This window comes from Salmo trutta, unplaced genomic scaffold, assembly GCF_901001165.1.
Source record: "Salmo trutta unplaced genomic scaffold, fSalTru1.1, whole genome shotgun sequence".
Classification (NCBI taxonomy): Eukaryota; Metazoa; Chordata; class Actinopteri; order Salmoniformes; family Salmonidae; genus Salmo; species Salmo trutta.
Genome location: NW_021822941.1, coordinates 3,681,811 through 3,698,191, shown reverse-complemented (window position 1 = coordinate 3,698,191; position 16,381 = coordinate 3,681,811). Strand labels below are relative to the sequence as shown.

Here is a 16,381-nt window from a genome sequence, read left to right as displayed (position 1 = left end):
GGGTAGGGGAGAGAGAGGGAGAGATAGATAAGTGAGAGGGGGGAGGGGGGAAGCTAGAGAGGGGGAGAAAAGTAGAGAGGGGGGAGGGGGAAAGCTAGAGAGGGGGAGAGGGGGAGAGAGATGGGATACCTATCACAATGTTAATTGCTTTTCTGAATGTAAATGTAAGATACTTTACAATTTCCTTATCAGTCTTTCAAGGCGTGTGTGTGTGTGTGTGTGTGTGTGTGTGTGTGTGTGTGTGTGTGTGTGTGTGTGTGTGTGTGTGTCCGTGCACATTTAGGTATGTGATGTTGGATTAGGTATTCAGCTGGTTCATCTGGAGGGTAATAATAATGCTGTGAATGATTAACCTGGAGGATTTCAGAGAGGACCTTCTCTCCAGATATCAACTCTCAGGACATTAGGAGAGACTACTCAAAACTGTCTCCTTTCTTACAAGCACTTTTCCTTGGGGTCCTGTTTCCACGTGTTCTCTCTCCTTGCTTCCCCCGTGACGTTTTCAAAAGGAGGCGAAGAGAGGGCGGGAGGAGAGGACACAAGGAAATGATAGAATCAAATTGAAAAAGGGCCTATGTGAAAATTATAATAGCATGCTGCTGGAAGATGAAAACCGTACAGTCAATGTCCACACTTCCATTGTAAACAACTGTCTGGCTCCCCTAGTGGTATGTATTGGGTACTGCATGTACAGATGGCCCTGTTGTCACCTGTCACCACCTGTGTATCTTAGCCCTGGGCCCTTGTCCACAAAGCGTCTCAGAGTGGGAGTGCTGATCTAGGATCAGTTTAGTCTTCTATAGACCATAATGAATAAGATGAAATGGACAGATCCTAGATCAGCACATATTCTATACTGAACAAAAGTAAAAACTCAACATACCATTTTACTGAGTTACAGTTTATATGAGGAAATCAGTCATTTAAAATAAATTCATTAGTCCCTAATCTATGGATTTCACATAACTGGGCAGGGGCACAGCCATGGGTGGGCCTGTCTCCCAAGTGGGTGGGCCTATGCTCTCCCAGGCCCAGCCGAATTTAACTTGTTTTTCCCCACAAAAGGGATTTATTACAGACAGAAATACACCTCAGTTTTATCAGCTGTCCAGGTGGCTGGTCTCAGACGATCCCTCAGGTTAAAAAGACGGATGTGGAGGTCCTGGTGTGGTTAAACGTGGTCTGTGGTTGTGAGGCCGGTTGGACGTACTGCCAAATTCTCTAAAACAACATTGGAGTCGGCTTATGGGAGAGAAATGAACATTCAACAGCTTTGGTGGACATTCCTGCAGTCAGCATGCCAATTCCACGCTCCCTCAAAACTTGAGACATCTGTGGTATTGTGTTGTGTGACAAAACTGCACATTTTAAAGTGGCCTTTTATTGTCCTCAGCACAAGATGCACCTGTGTAATGATCATGCTGTTTAATCAGCTTCTTGATATGCCACAATCTATCAGATGGATGGATTATCTTGGCAAAGGAGAAATGCTCACTAACAGGGATGTAAACAAATAGAGAGAAAAAATATTTTTGTGCGTATGGAACATTTCTGGGATCTTACATTTCAGCTCATGAAACATAGGACCAACACTTTACATGTTTCATTTATATTTTTGTTCAGTATAAGACCCTTTGTAGATACAGGCCCTGGTCCTGGTTGTCCCCTGTCTATACCAGTGTTTTTTTAATCCTGGTCCTGGTTGTCCCCTGTCTATACAAGTGTTGTTTTATCCTGGTCCTGGTTGTCCCCTGTCTATACCAGTGTTTTTTTTATCCTGGTCCTGGTTGTCCCCTGTCTATACAAGTGTTGTTTTTTATCCTGGTCCTGGTTGTCCCCTGTTCTATACCAGTGTTTTTTTTATCCTGGTCCTGGTTGTCCCCTGTCTATACAAGTGTTGTTTTTTATCCTGGTCCTGGTTGTCCCCTGTCTATACCAGTGTTTTTTTTATCCTGGTCCTGATTGTCCCCTGTCTATACCAGTGTTTTTTTATCCTGGTCCTGGTTGTCCCCTGTCTATACCAGTGTTTTTTTATCCTGGTCCTGGTTGTCCCCTGTCTATACCAGTGTTTTTTTTTATCCTGGTCCTGGTTGTCTCCTGTCTATAGCAGTGTTTTTTTATCCTGGTCCTGGTTGTCCCCTGTCTATACCAGTGTTTTTTTTTATCCTGGTCCTGGTTGTCCCCTGTCTATACCAGTGTTTTTTTTATCCTGGTCCTGGTTGTCCCCTGTCCTGGTTGTCCCCTGTCGCAAACCAAGATGGCATAGCAGTGCAGATGTGTTTTGTTCGTTCTCTCGTGTACTTTTTTTGTATATTTTTCAATTTTATTTTCAATCTCTTTTCCATTTTAATTCAATTATACCTTCCGGTAACCTGCCTCACCCAATGTGATACAGAACCGCTATTATTTTGAATTTTTAGACCTTATAGCAAGAACCACCTAGCCATCAGAAGCTAACCAGCTAATTAGCTACAAGCTATTTAGTCATTGTTAGCAACTGCTAGCGGCCTTTACATTCTGCAAAGATACCAGCCCTTTTTTTTGCCTGGGTAATACTCGCCAGCCTACCAGTATCGGACTGTCTCTCCACTACAACGTCGGATTCCTGCCGTAATCCCAGGACCATTACTCCTGATATTCACAGCTAGCTAGCATCCACCGAGTTACCTAGTACCAAAGCTATCCCTGAGGCCCACTTCCCAGCCTACTCAGTTGTTCACCCGGACTCCATCTTAACACGGCTAGAACCCACTACTCCACCGGATCCTTGCCATAAGCTCTGGACCTTGGCACCGGATCACCGCTGCTACCGAGTGGCTATAGTGGCTAATGCCCCTGTCCCGAAGCTAGCATCATTTAGCCGTGAGCCAGGCGCATCTCCCGGCTAGCAAACTAATTTACTACAACTACAATACCTCTTGGATCCTTTGTCGACACGGCGCCCCGCCGCACCACCACGACTGGTCTGCCGACGAATACTCCATCCGCTGTGCCTTCAACCGGCCTCCGTCGGAGCAGACGCTTCTACTAGCCCCAGGCTAATAACTTTAAACGCTGTGTTGCCCGCATGCTAGCATAGTAGCAACTACTCCGCGGCTTCCCTGTTCCATCTATTGCTGCCCCCTGGACCCTATGATCACTTGGCTACATAGCTGATGCCTGCTGGACTGTCCATTATTCACGGTACTCCAATCGGTTTATTTTTTGTTTATCTGTCGGCCCCAGCCGCGAACTCAGGCTCTGTGTGTAGTTAACCAACCCTCTCTGCCCAGTCATCGCCATTTTACCTGTTGTTGTTGTTTTAGCTGATCAGCTGTTGTTGTCTCACCCGTTGTTGTCTAGCTAGCTCTCCCAATCAACACCTGTGATTACTTTATGCCTCGCTGTATGTCTCTCTCAAATGTCAATATGCCTTGTATACTGTTGTTTAGGTTAGTTATCATTGTTTTAGTTTACAATGGACCCCCTAGTTCCACTCATCATACCTCTGATACCTCCTTTGTCCCACCTCCCACAAATGCGGTGACCTCACCCATTATAACCAGCATGTCCAGAGATACAACCTCTCTTATCATCACACAGTGCCTGGGCTTACCTCTGCTGTACCTGCACCCCACCATACCCCTGTCTGCACATTATGCCCTGAATCTATTCTACCACGACCAGAAATCTGCTCCTTTTTTCTCTGTCCCCAACGCACTAGACGACCAGTTTTGCTAGCCTTTAGCTCTACCCTCATCCTACTCCTCCTCTATTCCTCGGGTGATGCGGAGGTTAACCCAGGCCCTGCGTGTCCCCACACAGCCTCATTTGTTGACTTCTGTGAAGCCTTGGTTTCATGCATGTCAACATCAGAAGCCTCCTCCCTAAGTTTGTTTTACTCACTGCTTTAGCACACTCCGCCAACCCTGATGTCCTTGCCGTGTCTGAATCCTGGCTTAGGAAGGCCACCAAAAATTCAGAGATTTCCATACCCAACTACAACATGTTCAGTCAAGATAGAACTGCCAAAGGGGGAGGAGTTGCAATCTACTGCAGAGATAGCCTGCAAAGTTCTGTCATACTTTCCAGGTCTATACCCAAACAGTTCGAACTTCTAATTTTAAAAATGAATCTCACCAGAAATAAGTATCTCACTGTTGCCGCCCGCATGCTATCGACCCCCCTCTGCGCCCAGCTGTGCCCTGGACACCATTTGTGAATTGATCGCCCCCCATCTAGCCTCAGAGTTTGTTCTGTTAGGTGACCTAAACTGGGGATATGCTTAACACCCCGGCAGTCCTACAATCTAAGTTAGATGCCCTCAATCTCACACAAATCATCAAGGAACCCACCAGGTACAACCCTAAATCCGTAAACATGGGCACCCTCATAGACATTATCCTGACCAACTTGCCCTCCAAATACACCTCCGCTGTTTTCAATCAGGATCTCAGCGATCACTGCCTCATTGCCTGTATCCGCTATGGGTCCGCGGTCAAACAAACACCCCTCATCACTGTCAAACACTTCTGTGAGAAGGCCTTTCTAATCGACCTGGCCCGGGTATCCTGGAAGGATATTGACCTCATCCCGTCAGTCGAGGATGCCTGGTCATTCTTTAAAAGTAATTTCCTCACCATCTTAGATAAGCATGCCCCATTCAAAAAATGCAGAACTAAGAACAGATACAGCCCTTGGTTCACTCCAGACCTGACTGCTCTTGACCAGCACAAAAACATCCTGTGGCAGACTGCAATAGCATCGAATAGTCCCCGCGATATGCAACTGTTCAGGGAAGTCAGGAACCAATACATGCAGTCAGTCAGGAAAGCAAAGACTAGCTTTTTCAAGCAGAAATTTGCATTCTGTAGCTCTAACTCCAAAAAGTTTTGGGACACTGTAAAGTCCATGGAGAACAAGAGCACCTCCTCCCAGCTGCCCACTGCACTGAGGTTAGGTAACACGGTCACCACTGATAAATCTATGATAATCGAAAATGTCAATAAGCATTTCTCAATGGCTGGCCATGCCTTCCTACTGGCTACTCCATCCCCGGCCAACAGCTCCGCCTACTCGCCCAAGCCTCCCCAGCTTCTCCTTCACCGAAATCCAGATAGCAGATGTTCTGAAAGAGCTGCAAAACCTGTACCCGTACAAATCAGCTGGGCTTGACAATCTGGACCCTCTCTTTCTAAAACTATCCGCCGCCATTGTTGCAACCCCTATTACCAGCCTGTTCAACCTCTCTTTCGTATCGTCCGAGATCCCTAAAGATTGGAAAGCTGCCGCGGTCATCCCCCTCTTCAAAGGGGGTGACACCCTAGACCCAAACTGTTACAGGCCTATTTCCATCCTGCCCTGCCTATCTTAAGTCTTTGAAAGCCAAGTTAATAAACAGATCACTGACCATTTCGAATCCCACCGTACCTTCTCCGCTGTGCAATCCGGTTTCCGAGCCGGTCACGGGTGCACCTCAGCCACACTCAAGGTACTAAACGATATCATAACCGCCATCAATAAAAGACAGTACTGTGCAGCTGTCTTCATCGACCTGGCCAAGGCTTTCGACTCTGTCAATCACCGTATTCTTATCGGCAGACTCAATAGCCTTGACTTTTCAAATGGCTGCCTCGCCTGGTTCACCAACTACTTTGCAGACAGAGTTCAGTGAGGGCATGTTGTCTGGACCTCTGGCAGTCTCTATGGGGGTACCACAGGGTTAAATTCTCGGGCCGACTCTTTTCTCTGTAGATATCAATGATGTTGCTCTTGCTGCGGGTGATTCCCTGATCCACCTCTACGCAGACGACACCTTTCTGTATACTTCTGGCCCATCTTTGGACACTGTGCTAACTAACTTCCAAACGAGCTTCAATGCCATACAACACTCCTTCTGTGGCCTCCAACTGCTCTTAAACGCTAGTAAAACCAAATGCATGCTTTTCAACTACATCTCCAATCCAAAATCAAATCTAGAATTGGCTTTCTATTTCGCAAAAAAGCCTCCTTCACTCACGCCACCAAACTTACCCTAGTAAAACTGACTATCCTACTGATCCTCGACTTCGGCGATGTCATCTACAAAATAGCTTCCAATACTCTACTCAGCAAACTGGATGCAGTCTATCACAGTGCCATCCGTTTTGTTACCAAATCACCTTCTACCACCACCACTGCGACCTGTATGCTCTAGTCGGCTGGCCCTCGCTACATATTCGTCGCCAGACCCACTGGCTCCAGGTCATCTATAAGTCTATGCTTGGTAAAGCTCCACCTTATCTCAGTTCACTGGTCACGAAAAACAACACTCACCCATAGCACACGTTCCAGCAGGTATATCTCACTGATCATCCCCAAAGCCAACACCTCATTTGGCCGCCTTTCCTTCCAGGTCTCTGCTGCCAGTGACTGGAACGAATTGCAAAAATCGCTGAAGTTGGAGACTTTTATTTCCCTCACCAACTTTAAACATCAGCTATCTGAGCAGCTAACCGATCGCTGCAGCTGTACATAGTCCATCTGTAAACAGCCCATCCAATCTACCTACCTCATCCCCATACTATTTTTATTTTATTTACTTTTCTGCTCGTTTGCACATCAGTATCTCTACTTGCACATCATCATATGCTCATCTATCACTCCAGTGTTAATCTGCTAAATTGTAATTATTTGCTCCTATGGCCTATTTATTACCTTACCTCCTCATGCCTTTTGCACACACTGTATATAGACTTTCTTTTTTTCCTACTGCGTCATTGACTTGTTTATTGTGTTATTGGCTTGTTTATTGTTTACTCCATGTGTAACTCTGTGTTGTTGTCTGTGTCACACTGCTTTGCTTTATCTTGGCCAGGTCGCAGTTGTAAATGAGAACTTGTTCTCAACTAGCCTACCTGGTTAAATAAAGGTGAAATAAAAAATGTAATAAAAAAATATACCAGTGCTTTTTCATCCTGATCTTGGGGATAAAAAGGGGCCATTTTAGTTTTTAGCACTACACACCGGATTCCACTAATCAACTTGATCAAACAAACCTGTGATTAGTGGAATCAGGTGTACAGTGCATTCGGAAAGTATTCAGACCCCTTGACTTCCACATTTTGTTATGTTACAGCCTTATTCTAAAATGGTTTAAATAGTTTTTCCCCTCAACACATAATACCCCATAATGACAAAGCAAAAACAGGTTTTCAGAATATTTTGCAAATGCATAAAAAATTAAAAAAATTAAATATCACACTTACTACATAAGTATTCAGACCCTTTACTCAGTACTTTGTTGAAGCACCTTCGGCAGTGATTACAGCATCGAGTCTTCTTGGGTATGACGCTACAAGCTTGGCACACCTGTATTTGGGGAGTTTCTCCCATTCTTCTCTGCAGATCCTCTCAAGCTCTGTCAGGTTGGATGGGGAGCGTCGCTGCACAGATATTTTCAGGTCTCTGAGATCTTCGATCGGGTTCAAGTCTGGGCTCCGGCTTGGCCACTCAAGGATATTCAGAGACTTGTCCCGAAGCCACTCCAGTGTTGTCTTAGCTGTGTGCTTAGGGTTGTTGTCCTGTTGGAGGTGAACCTTCATCCCCGTCTGAGGTCCTGAGCGCTCTGGAGCAAGTTTTCATCAAGGATCTCCCTGTTCTTTGCTCCGTTCATCTTTCCTTCGATCCTGACTAGTCTCCAGTCCCTGCCACTGAAAAACATCCCCACCACATGATGCTACCACCACCATGCTTCACCATAGGGATGGTGACAGGTTTCCTCCAGATGTGAAGCTTGGCATTCAGGCCAAAGAGTTCAATCTTAGTTTCATCAGACCAGAGAATCTTGTTTCTCATGGGCTGAGAGTCCTTAAGGTGTCTTTTGGCAAACTCCAAGTGGACAGTTATGTGCCTTTTACAGAGGAGTGGCATCCGTCTGGCCACTCTACCATAAAGGTCTGATTGGTGGAGTGCTGCAGAGATGGTTGTCCTTCTGGAAGGTTCTCCCATCTCCACAGAGGAACTCTGGAGCTCTGTCAGAGTGACCATTGGGTTCTTGTTCACCTACCTGACCAAGGCCCTTCTCCCCCGATTGCTCAGTTTGGCCAGGCGGCCAGCTCTAGGAAGAGTCTTGGTGGTTCCAAACTTCTTCCATTTAAGAAAGATGGAGGCCACTGTGTTCTTGGGGACCTTCAATGCTGCAGACATTTGTTGGTACCCTTCCCCAGATCTGTGCCTCGACACAATCCTGTCTCGGAGCTCTACGGATAATTCCTTCTACCTCATGGCTTGGTTTTTGCTCTGACATGCACTGTCAACTGTGGGACCTCATAAATACAGGTGTGTGCCTTTCCAAATCAAAATCATGTCCAATCAATTGAATTGACCACAGGTGGACTCCAATCAAGTTGTAGAAACATCTCAAGGATGCACCTGAGCTCAATTTGGAGTCTCATAGCAAAGGGTCTGAATACTTATGTAAATAAGGTATTTCTGTCTCCTATCTGCCAGGTCTGAGAGACTGAAAACAAAGTTCTAAACAACAAGGAAGTTGGAATCAGTCAATATTCATTCAGTGTACGTCTCAAATGGCACCCTATTCCCTATATAGTGCACTTATTTTGACCTTATGGGCCCTGGATAAAAGAAGTGCACTATAGAGGGAATAGGCTGCTATTTGAGACATACACCAAACGAATATTGACTGATTCCTACTTCCTCGTTCTTTAGAACTTTGTTTCCAGTGTCTCAGACCTGGCAGATAGGAGACAAGGTGTGTCTGTAGGTAACAGGTTGGGTCTAGTTTCCAGTCTCTCAGACCTGGTAGATAGGAGACAAGGTGTGTCTGTAGGTAACGGGTTGGGTCCAGTTTCCTCAACTGTTGTAATGGCCTCACACAGATTACAGGCTTTGAAGCAGCAACAAAATCAGCATGATAATCTTTTATGAGGCCTTTATGGATGATAAACTAGAGTTATTGTTTTACCCTTGTTGCCATTAACACTGTTTTGGAAGGCTTGTACTTTTCTGTAAAAGGAGAGCTAAATCATTATTGATCAAAACAAGTTTGTTCCTTGTTGCTTTGTTTACAGTTTTATGGCTCAGACGTGACAGATAAGAACACGTGAATCTCTCAGAGCTGGCATAAATATGGGCAGTGTTAAGGGTTGGCATCATAAAGATCCCCCCGGGACTCAGGCATTTGACAGATCCCTCACTGAGACCTCCTTACAGCAGGTAATTCAACATTCACTTCTGGTAATACTGTAATATGGGAGAACGAGAGATAACGTCAGCTTTAGGGACGTTTGTTACGGGATTTATTTTGATGGAAACCTCCATTACAAGTTGTGGAATGTATTAAGTTAGTATCTTTTTATGTATAAAGAATAACATTTTGGGGAGTGGTTGAAGTCTCTCTCTCTCTCTCTCTCTCTCTTCTCCATAGACATGTTCTCCTGTGTTCTCCTGTGGTTGAAGTCTCTCTCTCTCTCTCCTCCATAGACATGTTCTCCTGTGTTCTCCTGTGGTTGAAGTCTCTCTCTCTCTCTCTTCTCCATAGACATGTTGTCCTGTGTTCTCCTGTTGTTGATGGTTCCTCTGCTGATGGTTGAACATGCATCATGTGCACCTACAACTAACTCAACTTCACCACCTCAACTTGGTAAGATACTGACCTCTCACTTATTCACTATTCTAATTTAATATACAACTGTATTGTCCATTTGTTACAGCAAACCACGACCCCTCCCAACCCCTCACAGATAGCCAACCACGTTACAGAGAACAACGACCCCTCCCACCACCTCCCAGATAGCCAACCACGTTACAGAGAACAACGACCCCTCCCACCACCTCCCAGATAGCCAACCACGTTACAGAGAACAACGACCCCTCCCACCACCTCCCAGATAGCCAACCACGTTACAGAGAACAACGACCCCTCCCACCACCTCCCAGATAGCCAACCACGTTACAGAGAACAACGACCCCTCCCACCACCTCCCAGATAGCCAACCACGTTACAGAGAACAACGACCCCTCCCACCACCTCCCAGATAGCCTACCACGTTACAGCGAACAACGGCCCCTCCCACCACCTCCCACCACCTCCCAGATAGCCTACCACCTTACAGCGAACAACGGCCCCTCCCACCACCTCCCAGATAGCCAACCACCTTACAGCGAACAACGACCCCTCCCTCCACCTCCCACCACCTCCCAGATAGCCTACCACCTTACAGCGAACAACGACCCCTCCCACTCCCTCCCAGATAGCCAACCACGTTACAGCGAACAACGACCCCTCCCACTCCCTCCCAGATAGCCAACCACGTTACAGCTGTGTACTGTAATTGTAAGATGTACAGAAGCAACAATACCTCAGGTGAATAGTTTCCTTATTATTTTAGGATCAGTATGGAGACCAGGGCTCCACACTCTATGGGGTCTAATCCTCTGTAGTGTTTACTGTAGTAATGTCATGTAGCACACACACACACACACATACACTATCACACACACACACACACACACATACACTATCACACACACACACACATAATCACACACACTATCACACACACACACACACACACACACACACACACACACACACACACACACACACACACACACACACACACACACACACACACACACACACACACACACACACTCAGTGCAAGACGTGCCACTATTGTACCTGGTTCGAATCCTGGCTGTATCCCATCCGGCTGTGATTGGGAGTCCCATAGGGCGGTGCACAATTGGCCCAGCGCCGTCAGGGTTTGGCCGGGGTAGGCCGTCAATGTAAATAAGAATTTGTTCTTAACTGACTTGACTAGTTAAACAAAATAAAAATAATAAAACACACACGTGTCTGTATCAAGTATTTAACTTTCCTCTCGTCTTGGTGATTTCCAGTAGCCGTGCAGGCGGTACACGAGGGCAGACATGCAGTCGGGGTTGGGCCCAGTTTCCAGTCTCTCAGAACAGACTTCAACAGCTTGGAGAGGCTGAGGAACAGAACACGATACGTTGCCAGGAGCTGTGAAGAAACAAGGGACAGATATAACCAACATCAAGGTAAGAAACATTTTTATACAATAATAATAATAATAATAATATATTAACTTTATATGCCATTTAGCAGATGCTTTAACTCAAAGCGATTAAACATTTTCACATGGGTTGCCCCAGTGGGACATAAACCCACAATCCTATCGTTGCCTTGATTTAAGCTTCACAGGACCACCCATGTTTATACCTGCTGTACACTGCAGTGCTGTATATTAAATCAGTATTCATGTCTGAACACTCAGACTACAACAGAAAGAATAGCAGTGCCAATCTTGTACTGTTTATCTCTCGCCACCCGGTGGTTACGTTTGGTGTTGCATGTACAGTACATTGAGTATCACTATGGTTACAAAGAATTTACTCATCAGATGGGCATCTATATTTTGTTATATTTAGATATATGTATCAATATATGTAGACTTTTACTTTGTTATATTTACATATATGTTAGTATATTTAGGTTTACACTTGCTTATACGTAAGTATATATACTGCTCAAAAAAATAAAGGGAACACTTAAACAACACATCCTAGATCTGAATGAAAGAAATAATCTTATTAAATACTTTTTTCTTTACATAGTTGAATGTGCTGACAACAAAATCACACAAAAATAATCAATGGAAATCCAATTTATCAACCCATGGAGGTCTGGATTTGGAGTCACACTCAAAATTAAAGTGGAAAACCACACTACAGGCTGATCCAACTTTGATGTAATGTCCTTAAAACAAGTCAAAATGAGGCTCAGTAGTGTGTGTGGCCTCCACGTGCCTGTATGACCTCCCTACAATACCTGGGCATGCTCCTGATGAGGTGGCGGATGGTCTCCTGAGGGATCTCCTCCCAGACCTGGACTAAAGCATCCGCCAACTCCTGGACAGTCTGTGGTGCAACGTGGCGTTGGTGGATGGAGCGAGACATGATGTCCCAGATGTGCTCAATTGGATTCAGGTCTGGGGAACGGGCGGGCCAGTCCATAGCATCAATGCCTTCCTCTTGCAGGAACTGATGACACACTCCAGCCACATGAGGTCTAGCATTGTCTTGTATTAGGAGGAACCCAGGGCCAACCGCACCAGCATATGGTCTCACAAGGGGTCTGAGGATCCCATCTCGGTACCTAATGGCAGTCAGGCTACCTCTGGCGAGCACATGGAGGGCTGTGCGGCCCCCCAAAGAAATGCCACCCAACACCATGACTGACCAACCGCCAAACCGGTCATGCTGGAGGATGTTGCAGGCAGCAGAACGTTCTCCACGGCGTCTCCGGACTCTGTCACGTCTGTCACGTGCTCAGTGTGAACCTGCTTTCATCTGTGAAGAGCACAGGGCGCCAGTGGCGAATTTGCCAATCTTGGTGTTCTCTGGCAAATGCCAAACGTCCTGCACGGTGTTGGGCTGTAAGCACAACCCCCACCTGTGGACGTCGGGCCCTCATACCACTTTCATGGAGTCTGTTTCTGACCGTTTGAGCAGACACATGCACATTTGTGGCCTGTTGGAGGTCATTTTGCAGGGCTCTGGCAGTGCTTCTCCTGCTCCTCCTTGCACAAAGGCGGAGGTAGCGGTCCTGCTGCTGGGTTGTTGCCCTCCTACGGCTTCCTCCACGTCTCCTGATGTACTGGCCTGTCTCCTGGTAGCGCCTCCATGCTCTGGACACTACGCTGACAGACACAGCAAACCCTCTTGCCACAGCTTGCATTGATGTGCCATCCTGGATGAGCTGTACTACCTGAGCCACTTGTGTGGGTTGTAGACTCCGTCTCATGCTACCACTAGAGTGAAAGCACCGCCAGCATTCAAAAGTGACCAAAACATCAGCCAGGAAGCATAGGAACTGAGAAGTGGTCTGTGGTCCCCACCTGCAGAACCACTCCTTTATTGGGGGTGTCTTGCTAATTGCCTATAATTTCCACCTGTTGTCTATTCCATTTGCACAACAGCATGTTAAATTTATTGTCAATAAGTGTTGCTTCCTAAGTGGACAGTTTGATTTCACAGAAGTGTGATTGACTTGGAGTTTCATTGTGTTGTTTAAGTGTTCCCTTTATTTTTTTGAGCAGTGTAGTTCAATATATTGTTAAATACTTCAATATATGTAGGTATATATTTCAAGATACAGTACCAGTCAAAAGTTTGGACACAGCTACTCATTACAGGGTTTTTCTTTATTTTTACTATTTTCTACATTGTAGAATTATAGTGAAGACATCAAACTATGAAATAACAGGTATGGAATCATGTAGTGACCAAACAAGTAAGAGAATGCCAAAAGTGTGCAAAGCTGTCATCAAGGCAAAGGGTGGCTACTTTGAAGAATCTAAAATATATTTTGATTTGTTTAACACTTTTTTGGTTACTACATGATTCCATATGTGTTATTTCATAGTTCTGATGTCTTCACTATTATTCTACAATGTAGAAAATAGCAAAAATAAAGAAAAAACCTTGAATAAGTAGGTGTGTCCAAACTTTTGACTGGTACTGTATGTATTTACATATTTCAACATATGTAATTATGTACATTTCAATATATTTGGATATTTCTAATATATTTCTCCTTCTGTCAGATGGTCTGTACTACCTGACTACGGCCAGCGGGGTGGTGTACCAGACCTTTTGTGACATGACCACAGCGGGTGGCGGCTGGACCCTGGTGGCGAGCCGTGCACGAGAACAACATGTATGGAAGTGCACGGTGGGTGACCGCTGGGTCCAGTGAGCAGGGTAGTAACCCCCAACCGGCCAGACGGAGAGGGGAACTGGGCCAACAGGGTCACCTTTGGAACAGCAGAGGGCGCCCACCTCTGATGACTTCAAGGTAGAGGACCTTGTTTTGTCTTGTTTAGTCTACTTTTGTCTAGTCTAGACGGTCTCGTCTCAATCACTTTTCTAGATCATCTACTTTTGTCTAGTCTTGACGGTCTCGTCTCAATCACTTTTTCTAGATCATCTACTTTTGTCTAGTCTTGATGGTCTCGTCTCAATCACTTTTTCCAGATCATCGAGTGTTGTCTAGTCTAGATGTTTTTTTTCGATATCCACCTCATCGACTGTACAGTCGGGCATCAGATTGCTGTATCATACGATGGGGTTTAAGCTGATATGTTAAATAGATGATCAGATTGCTATATCATACGATGGGGTTAAGCTGATATGTTAAATAGATGATCAGATTGCTATATCATACGATGGGGTTAAGCTGATATGTTAAATAGATGATCAGATTGCTATATCATACAATGGGGTTTAAACTAAACTAATGTTGAAAACCTATACAGTAGGGTTGGGCTTAATTTCATTTTCAATTCCAGTCTATTAAGAAACCAAATTACAATTCCAAATTCTTCCCATTGAAATAAATTCATTGAAGAATAAGAATTGGAATTTCAGTGCATTTCCTGAATTAACTGGAAGTGGAATGGAATTGCGTGATGCAAGACACAAATCAATACATCTCCTCCTGTCTCCCTCAGATCCCTGGGTATTAATACATCTGCTCCTGTCTCCCTCAGAACCCTGGGTATTAATACATCTGCTCCTGTCTCCCTCAGAACCCTGGGTATTAATACATCTGCTCCTGTCTCCCTCAGAACCCTGGGTATTAAAACATCTCGTCTCCTCAGAACCCTGGGTATTAATACATCTCCTCTCCTCAGAACCCTGGGTATTAATACATCTCCTCTCCTCAGAACCCTGGGTATTAAAACATCTCCTCTCCTCAGAACCCTGGGTATTAAAACATCTCCTCTCCTCAGAACCCTGGGTATTAAAACATCTCCTCTCCTCAGAACCATGGGTATTAATACATCTCCTCCTGTCTCCCTCAGAACCATGGGTATTAATACATATCCTCCTGTCTCCCTCAGAACCCTGGGTATTAATACATCTGCTCCTGTCTCCCTCAGAACCCTGGGTATTAATACATCTGCTCCTGTCTCCCTCAGAACCCTGGGTATTAATACATCTCCTCCTGTCTCCCTCAGAACCCTGGGTATTAATACATCTGCTCCTGTCTCCCTCAGAACCCTGGGTATTAAATACATCTTCTCCTGTCTCCCTCAGATCCCTGGGTATTAATACATCTCCTCCTGTCTCCCTCAGAACCCTGGGTATTAATACATCTCCTCCTGTCTCCCTCAGAACCCTGGGTATTATGACATCGTGGCGGAGGACATGTCTGTGTGGCACGTTCCCAACAACTCCTATGGAACACTGGAACCTGGCATCCATCCTGCGTTACCACACAGAGAGACGCTTCCTCACCCTGCACGGAGGCAACCTGCACCAACTCTTCAAGGTATCAAACACACACACACACACAGAGACACTTCCTCACCCTGCACGGAGGCAACCTGCACCAACTCTTCAAGGTATCAAACACATACACACAGAGATGCTTCCTCACCCTGCACAGAGGCAACCTGCACCAACTCTTCAAGGTATCAAACACACACACACACCCGCACACACACAAACACACAGTACAATTTACGCGTTCTTGTTCATTTCACTTACACAGGTGTTTGAGGTGGTTCGGTCCACATTTGCTTTATGAATAACTTTGACAAACTAATGCATCAAGCTGATGCCTTTAGCTCAGCAGGTTAACACAGTCTGAACCCCCCCCCCAGTGGGTCAAACAGATGGGTGCTTGATGAAGCTCAACATGAATGACATGTTGTGTTCTGATATCCCAGACCCACCCAGTGAGATACAACGTGGGGTCTTGCAGCAACAGAGGACCATCCATTCCTGTTGTCTATGACCATGGAGACACAGAAACCACCAGACAGCTGTACGGACCCAGCTCAAGAAGTACGGGGCCTCTTTCATTTGATAAACCACGAACAAATGAAAGAGAGCGATGAAATTAAATATATCTGTAGACATACAGTTGATGTCGGAAGTTTACATACACCTTAGCCAAACACATTTAAACTCAGTTTTTCAAAATTCCTGACATTTAATCCTAGTAAAAATTCAGTTTTAGGTCAGTTAGGATCACCACTTTATTTTAAGAACGTGAAATGTTAGAATAATAGTAGAGAGAATGATTTATTTCAGCTTTTATTTCCTTCATCACATTCCGAGTGGATCAGAAGTTTACATACACTCAATTACTATTTGGTAGCATTGCCTTTAAATTGTTTAACTTGGGTCAAACGTTTCGGGTAGCCTTCCACAAGCTTCCCACAATGAGTTGGGTGAATTTTGTCCCATTCCTCCTGACAGAGCTGGTGTAACTGAGTCAGGTTTGTAGGCCTCCTTGCTCGCACACGCTTTTTCAGTTCTGCCCACAAATTTTCTATAGGATTGAGGTCAGAGCTTTGTGATG

At 45.3% G+C, this 16,381-nt stretch overlaps 1 pseudogene; it reads left to right on the top strand.

Annotated features, from left to right (window-relative positions):
• Positions 1–9,117: 9,117 nt before the first annotated feature.
• On the top strand, positions 9,118–15,929 carry LOC115187388 (intelectin-like; annotated as a pseudogene).
• Positions 15,930–16,381: the final 452 nt, after the last annotated feature.